The sequence below is a fragment of the Eulemur rufifrons genome, chromosome 24 (assembly GCF_041146395.1).
Source record: "Eulemur rufifrons isolate Redbay chromosome 24, OSU_ERuf_1, whole genome shotgun sequence".
NCBI classification, from domain to species: Eukaryota; Metazoa; Chordata; class Mammalia; order Primates; family Lemuridae; genus Eulemur; species Eulemur rufifrons.
In genome coordinates this window covers 16,462,570-16,471,419 of record NC_091006.1, presented here as the reverse complement: position 1 = coordinate 16,471,419, position 8,850 = coordinate 16,462,570, and the positions used below count along the sequence as shown (strand labels likewise).

The 8,850-nt window shown below is 43.4% G+C and overlaps 1 protein-coding gene across 2 annotated transcripts in view; it reads right to left on the bottom strand.

Moving 5' to 3' along the window:
- The window catches only part of LOC138374961 (zinc finger protein 480-like), a 240,769-nt gene that overhangs the window by 65,830 nt on the left and 166,089 nt on the right, over positions 1-8,850 (bottom strand). The window lies entirely within an intron of this gene.

The following is an 8,850-nucleotide window of genomic DNA, read 5'->3' as shown; positions in this document are numbered from 1 at the left end:
TTCACTGTGGTGTCTTGGGAAAAAAATCAATAGAATGACAGGTGTCAGTTGATTACTGAGAATCATCGCTCTCCCATCTCCTAGAAGAGAAAGGACACTGCCTTTTGAGATTAATTTTTTTTTCTATTTTTATGGAGAGAGGAGTTTTGCTCTCTTACCTAGGATGAAGTGCAGTGGTGTGATCCTAGCCCACTGCACCCTCTAATTCATGGGCTCAAACTGTCCTTCCCACTCTACCTCCCACCTTGCTGGGAACTCCAGGTGTACCACACCAGGTCCAGCTGATTTTTATTAATTTGTTTTTGGGAGGAAAACTCTCACTGTGTGCCCCAGGTTGGTTTAAAACTTTGGATTCTAGCGATTCTCTGTACTTGTCCTAGCATGCTGCAATTACAGATGTGAGCCACTGTGCCTTGTCCTTTGAGATTATATAGTGTCTGATTTAGAAAGCATGATGATGGGCAAAGAATTATGTAACCTATGGTTCTGTCTTCATGCCTAATGCCTTCAGCACACGCTTCACCTGAAGGAGGGCACAGTGGGTCATAGGAACAAAATGTTCTACCAATGCACAGAGAAAGAGCAGGCCACAACCTCTGGACACTGGGAATTTTCATGGGAAAAGAATAATAGATTTTTTTTTTTTTTTTTGAGACAGAGTCTCGCTTTGTTGCCTGGGCTAGAATGAGTGCCGTGGCGTCAGCCTCACTCACAGCAACCTCAAACTCCTGGGCTCAAGCAATCCTCCTGCCTCAGCTTCCCGAGTAGCTGGGATTACAGGCATGCGCCACCATGCACGGCTAATTTTTTGTATATATATTTTTAGTTGTCCAGATAATTTCTTTCTATTTTTAGTCGCGATGGGGTCTTGCTCTTGCTCAGGCTGGTCTCAAAATCCTGACCTCAAGTGATCTTCCCGCCTCAGCATCCCAGAGTGCTAGGATTACAGGTGTGAGCCTCTGTACCTGGCATTAAATTATTTTTCTTTTTTAGAGATAGAGTCTTGCTCTGTTGCCAGGCCTAGAGTGCAGTGGCACAGTCCTAGCTCACTGCAACCTCAAACTCCTAGCTTCAAGCAATCTTGCCTCATCCTCCCAAAGTGCTAAGATTAAAGGCATGAGCTACCATGCCCAGCGTACTACTCTAAGTTACCATTTACACAGACTCTCTTTCTCCATTCCCTCACTTTCAGTCTATGTGTGACCTTAAATTTAAAGTGAGTTTCTAATAGGTAAAAATAGAGTTGGGTTTTGTTTTTGTGTCTTTTGGGTTTCTTTTTTTGAAATACATTTAGCCACTGTACATTTTTTTATTTTGACTTGGGATTTTAATCCTTTTATTTATAAAGTAATTGATAGGTAAGGATGTACTATTGCCATTTTGTTAAATCTTTTCTCTCTGTTTTATACACATGTATGCAAACACAGCTATATTTATATGAATGTGCAAAATCCAGCAGAAGTAAATGGAAAATCAAGTGAGTGGGAACTTTTTCTAAAAACATGATCCACATGGAGTTTCTGGGTCTGATCTTTTTAGCCTGTAACATACTGAAAAGGGACACGTTGCCAAATGCCAAAAGATACACCCCTGGCCACAGTGTGAGCATAGAAAACAAGTTGCACTCAAAATCTACATTTTTGCCTCAGGACTGCCATTGTGTAGAGAGCATGTTCAGAAGGGAATGTTGAGGTATTGGCAAAAGTGAGGTGCCTGAGGACCTAAAGTATCTTTAAACTTCATTCACTGAAGTAAATGACATAATGATCAAGAAAAATGAAATTCCCCAGGATTTTACCTATCATCTCTATAATTAAATTATAATTAAAGGTTAGAATGTTGCAGTTTTCAAAGATGATATGTGTATTTACTATTGCTCAGTTTTGCTTGGTGTTATATGTCATACTATGGTTTGAATGTTTGTCCCCTCCCAAACTCATGTTGACATGTAATCCCCAGTGTAGCAACATTGAAAGATCGGGCCTTTAAAAGGTGGTTGCATAAGGGCTCCAATCTCAGGAGTGGATTAATCCATTCATGTATTAATGGACAACTGGGTTAATAGGTTAATGGGTTATCACAGGAGTGGGACTGGTCGCTTTATAATAAGAGAAAGAGACCTGAACTAGCATGCTCAGTCCCCTGGCCTGGGATGTCCTACACTGCCTCGGAACTCTTCAGGGTCCTCATCAAGAAGAAGGTCCTCACCAGGTATGCCCCTCCCACCTTAGGCTTTCTGGCTTCCAGAACTGTAAGAAATAAATTTTGTTTCTTAAAATGTACCCACATCCAGGTATTCTCTTATAAGCAACAGAAAATGGACTAAGACGTGGTGACAATGTTGAAGTTCACTCCAATTTGATCATCCTGGAAAACAGCAAAGGTTAAAGAACTCCATCCTCCAACCCTTTGTTTCCTTAGGAACAGCTTACTGCAGAGAACCACATTTTGCCGGAGGACTTCATTAAGTCCAATGAAAGCCCCCTTGTTTACATAGGAAAAAACCACATACAAACCCTCCAAATTCCCATCCTTTGTCTTAAAAGGATTACTGAATTGTTTGTCCCCAGTGATCAGTGAGAACCATGGTGGTCATTTTGACTTATTCAACCTTCAGTTAAGCTTCATTCCTTCCTCCAGGTCCCTCAAATTTGGACCACTCTTGGGCACTGTAATGTGAAACAACTTCTCCTTAACAGCACCTCTCAAGAGTAGACTGAACTTCAGAGAAAACATCCCCTGAGTACCTGTAGTTCATGCCAGGTGCTCAAATACGGTCCCATACTTGGTACTTTCTGCGACTGTTTCTTCCTTCATGTAAAAGAAAGCTCTTTTCTCTGTGACTTTTGGGCATTTTTGGCTCTTGTGGTTGGAGCACTATCCCTATTGCAAAATTTTATTTTGAATCAAATCTCTCCTTTCACAAGTCTAAATTTGTTTTTTTAAGAGTGGTAAATATTTTAATAGTTCCATCTGTGTTAGACTATGCATATTCTCCTTTGGTGGCACAGGATTTAGTATATACCAATGGGTAAAAGTAGTTTTTTTTTTTCCCAAATGCTTAATTTGCATTTGTTTTATAGTGGTATTACAGAGAGAATTGTTCTGTGATGGAGGAAATACCTTTTATAGTTCTTGTAAATATGTGCATTTTGCTCCCTTGAAAATTTTATAGGGATCAGAACTCCACATCACCAATGAGATGCATAACTTTGACCCATATTCAGCTTGCCATAACTCTGCTATTCTGAATACAATGAATAGCTGCACAGTCAACTCATTTTATTTGCTCCTGATTAATGAACTTGATGCTGACACTTGTGTCTAGGCAACATTACTAGTTAGCAGTATTGCATAATACATAATGAGCTACCTTGTTGAGATCCCAAAATCTATCCTAGGTACCACCTCTTTGAAAAATGTACTGATATATCCTGTTGGATTCATCTGTGCAATGCCAGGACATCCTGTTCTTTTAGACTGAAAATATTTTAAATATGCTAATTTTCCTGTCTACACATGATGATATTTCAACGGGTTACCACTTCTGGATGGATGAAATCTTCCACATATAGGGATGTGATAAAAAAAACATACTTCATGGTAGTTGTTTAACTCACAGATATTGCCATAAAATTGTTGCTGGAAGAAATGAGGTCATTTGAACCTGATAATCTAATTTTGATTTCTTTGAGGTTTGTATGAAAGAGAATAACCTCCCTATAAAATACCATTAGAGATAGTGCAAAATTAATTATTCTTTAGGTGAAAATAAATCCAAATGTCTTTTAGTGACTATTTTCCAGACTTTCTTGTCCACATCTGACAAAAAATTGAGAAATACAAAATAAAGATAAGACCTAAGATAGATGACGATTCTAAAATGAAAAGTACGTTGTCTACTTACCCTCAGGATGCACGTAAAGTGAATTTGAAATTACATTTGGAAATTATTGACTTAAACATTATGACATAAAGAAAGTTTATCTAAAGTTATTTGAGGTTAAGTCACCTCAAGTGTGGAATGGAATTACAAGTATAAGGAAGAACAATGCAATATATATCTATGTTTTAAAAGTTATTGGTTGTTTTAAAGCAACAGTTCCTGATCTAATTTATTGCGGGCTTTAGCCTTCCAAGATCCACACCCGGGGTGTTGTACCTATGAAAGTTTCTGAAACTGAGCCTAGCATGACTGCCTCTCACTGTGGTGAATGGGGAATAGGAAGGGAAAGGTGGTTCTGTTGGGCTATAAGCATTAAATTACAGGTTTCCTTCTGGGCAGAGAGCTGCATTTCACATTCTAGTTTGTATCCCCATCACAGATAATTTCAGAGCTTTTAAATTAAATTACTTGAATTAATTTTAATGGCAGGAACTTTCCTGGATACAGTCACTGTTGATGCGTCGTTAACGGAAAAAAAGCCAAACTCTGGAAAAAACATTTTAAAGGGATTTACTCTGTGCCAAATTTGAGGACCATGACCCGGAGCCATGCCCAGGAAGCCTTGAGCAAGTGGACTCGCTGTGGCTGGGTTACAGTTTGGTTTTTTACATTTCAGGGAGACAGGGGTTACAGGTAAAGTCATAAGTCCATACGTGGGAGGCATAGATGGTTTGGCCTGAAAAGGTGGGCCATCTCCAAACGGGGGCTTACAGGTTATAGGTGGGTTTAAAGAATCTTTGGCTTGTCATTGGTTAGGGACGTGAAGCTTTGTCTAAAGGCTTGGAATGTTTTAACATAGTTGCTGTTTATTAGAGATAAGCCACCAGACATAGATTGGTTGTGTAAATTGAGGACCTGTAGGTTTGTCTTGGATACCATTAGGCCTGTTAATGCATTACAAAGGATGTCCCCAATCAGGGAGGGGGGGCATGGTAAGGCATGTCTGACCTCCTTCCTCCTGGCAGGCAATTTAGTTTTAGGATATTCCTTTGGCCAGGAGGGGGTCCATTCAATGCAGCCAGTGACGGGTGAGACATAAGATTTTATTTTAGTTCAGAACATAAACCATTCTGAACTTACAAAGAGGAAAATATTTTGTTTTCCAACATAAGTGGCCGACACAACACCGTGCTTTTACCTTAAAACTGCTGGAAACGTTCACGTGGCTACCGGAACAAGAAAAATGCCACAGCAACTTTCAACCTGGGAAAAAGCTTGAGAGCAAAGAAGATTCAGGCGCAGGCCCCGCCCCGCCCCCGCCCCGCCCCGGCCCCGCCCCCAGGCTGCCTGGCTTCTCTTCTCCGCGCGCTTGTACTTTTCCGCCATCGCGGAAGCGGATCCTCTGGAGAGAAAGTGATTCCGCTTTCTGAGGTTAAGCCTCAGCCTCGCCCTGCAACGTGTTCCTTACTCGGTGCCCGGGGCTGGCTACGGACTTTAAAATCCCCTCACCGCCCCCTCCACCGCAGGTGCATACAGACCTCGCGGTGTGGATCCGGGAGCCGCTTCCTTTTGGGTGAAAATCTGTGAGGCTGGTCCTTCGGCCTTTGTGCCTTCGCTGCAGGTAAACACCGCGTTTCGCGTCATTGCCTGCTTGCAGCCCTTCACTGACCTCTTCTCCCACCCCGCGCCAGGGAAAGTCCTGACCTGCTAGGTAGATTCGCGTCCTTTACTCGCGCCAGGCCTCGCCCGTGTCGGCCCCTGGAGGACAGCGCAGTCCGTAGGGTCAGTGCCCGAGACGCCGCGTCCTCTGCCTGGTCCCGGGTGCCTGAGGCACGGTCGCCCCACCGTGTCCCTTCCTCCTCAGGCCTGATCCTTCAGCTCTCCAGACTTCCCCTTAGCAGTCACCGTTTCCCCTGACCCCTCGTTTGGGGAGGTGACCGGGGCCTGTCTTGTGACAGCCAGCGTTCTTATGTCCCCAATTCCACCGCACTGGAAAATGCTGCTCTTCCGGGAGGCGGGCATCTTATTTCGTCTCCCTCCCTGTGAATGTGTGGGCAAAGGGGATCCCAGGAGAAAGAGAGCAACTGAGAGACAAACTAAGCAAGAAAAGAATGAGGGAGAACCATAAACAGATGGCAAAGTAGAGGGTTGGGGAGGGATTTGCAAAGACGCAGTACTAGCGAGAGAAGCTGAGAAAGTAGCAGGGGGAGAAAAGTAACTGGAGAAATTTAGAGAACAGCTGGATCTTCCAAGAGATGAAGCAAAACAGGGAGAGGGGCAGCAAATGGGGAGGCGCCTTAGACATAGAGGGGGGAGGGGATGAATGAGTTGGAGCCAGGGCAGACAGAGCAGCCTGGTGCTGGGATAAGAGGAGACACCTGGTGACAAGGAGAGCAGAGGGGGAACCACAGCATGGATGAAGCCTAGGGACCTGGCAGTGCCAGAGAGTGAGGACAAGGGGGTGTAACAGGGAGGGCACAGGGGCAGCAGAAATGAGGAAGGAGGAAGAGAGTGGGGACAATGAAAAGATTGGGGAGAAAGGTGAAATAATTTGCTAGAATAGGGCAGATCAGGTGTAAGAGAAGGAATAGAGGGAAGAAGGGGAGGAAGAGCTGCAGAGGAGAGGGGCACAAAATGAGGAGCAGAAACTGAGGGGGAAACACGGAAAAAAAAAGAAAAGAAAAGAAAGAAGATGAGAATGAGAGATATATACAGAAGGAAAGAGGGAAACACACAGTAATGAAGAACAGGGTTCCTGGGTTCCGATGACTGGTGAATTCATTGGATGTGAGGATTGACTTGTGCTATATTAATTTCTGGGTTCATAATTTAATGAATTGTATTTAAAAATTTTTTTAAATTATTTCAAACATTTTTTCACCTGGTATTTAGTTTGCAATTTTAACAAATTTTAAATATGCTTCTTTGAATTATGCAGATGTGGGTGAGAATGGCAAAATCTGTCTATAAGACATGTGCCTTTTATACTTCTTGGTATCTGGGTATGTATAGCCTCATTTGCAATTCTTTTTTCCTGACATGGGGTAGGGTGTGGAGGAGTGTGTGAACTAGGAGGAAAAACAAATGTGTTTTTTCTCCTGTCAAACTCAATATAACTGTTTAACACTGAACACAGAATACTTCACCTCTGATCACCAAATGTGTGGGGATTTCTCCCCACCAACAATCTTTCTTTCTCTGTCTGACACCAAGTGGGCATTCTGTAATTTGACTTAACTCTAACTCTGTGTACCTGGAGTTAGCATCAAATCCCACTGGTTGAGGGCTCAGTTCCACAAGGCCGCCCCCACTTAAGGTGCCAGTCACAAGTCCCAGCTGGGGAACTGAACTTCTGACCAACCAGGTATAAATTGTGGGGTTCCCTTGTCTCCCTCCTGGGTCTATTGATTTGCCAGAGCAGCTCACAGAACTCAGGGAAACACTTCATTTGCCCATTTGTTATAAAGGGTATTACACAGGATACAGAAGAACAGCCAGATGGAAGAGCTGTCCTAGCAAATTGATCAAGCTGGAGGAAGGGTTGAAAGAACCACAATATTTATCAGGAGAGTCAGAAGTAGAGGTGACAGCTACTGCTTGCTTAGTGCATCTGACGTGAGGGGCAGTCTTGTGAGGACTGAGCTCTTAACCTGTGGCATCTGATGCTGTCTTGTAGATAGCTTCAGAATTGAGTTAAATTGTAGGACACCAGCTGGGATTCTGCTAGAGAGCTGATGATTGTGGGAAAATACACACACATTTTGGTGACTAAAGCTGAAGGATTCGGTGTTGAATGTGAGTACAATGAGCAGTTTGCCTTTTCCTATCTCAAATAGGAAAGAAAGAGATCACCTCCATCCGGCCCAACCCCTGTCTTCTCAGGACCTGTGACCTCTGCCCAGTAGTGACTGGGAATGGTCTGTCCCTGCTCCCGGCTGTTGCTGGCCCTGCCATTGTGCACCACTTGCCAGCCCCACTGGCAGTCTCAGGATGCGTGGCATCCCTCCTGTGCTGTCTCATACATTGTTACTTCAAGGGAATTATTTTTATCAGCAAACCCAATGGTGGGCTTGTGCATTAAAACACACACAGACACAGAATTAATCTTTTATCCCTCTACTCTTCCATCTTTTTAACAAAAATACTCTTACCTACATCTCCCTCTATTGTAAGTACCCTCTTGTGTGTTACATCTCAGAACATAATACACTAAAACCTTCTTCTTGCTTGGTATTCAGTCTTTGCTGCCCGTTCTTGCTTGAACCCTTGAATTGTAGCTTGAATCAAGTTTTCACTTTAAGCATTCCTTTGATCCTTTTCTGGTCACGAGTGACCTCCCCATTTCCATATCTAATATTTAATTTCCTGTCCTCATCTTTTTTTTTTTTTTTTTTTTTTTTTTGTTGAGGCAGAGTCTCACTTTGTTGCCCAGGCTAGAGTGAGTGCCGTGGCGTCAGCTTAGCTCACAGCAACCTCAGACTCCTCGGCTTAAGCGATCCTACTGCCTCAGCCTCCCGAGTAGCTGGGACTACAGGCATGCGCCACTATGCCCGGCTAATTTTTTCTATATAGATTTTTAGTTGTCCATATAATTTCTTTCTATTTTTAGTAGAGACGGGGTCTCGCTCAGGCTGGTCTCGAACTCCTGACCTTGAGCAATCCACCCGCCTCGGCCTCCCAGAGTGCTAGGATTACAGGCGTGAGCCACCGCGCCCGGCCCGTCCTCATCTTCATTTCCTATCAGTAGCATGTGGCATAGTTGGTCATTTGTCTTCTGTTTTCTTTGTTTAGAGGACATCCCATTAACCTTTAAATATCTGTTTTAATTGTCTTGATGCCTCCTTGATCTCCTTTTCTCCTCTGGTGTCCCCTAAACTTCCTGTTCTCTGAATGTGGTATGACCTACGGCCTATTCCTCAAATCTCTTCTCATCTCTGTCCACACCCACTGCGTTTCCTTATTGT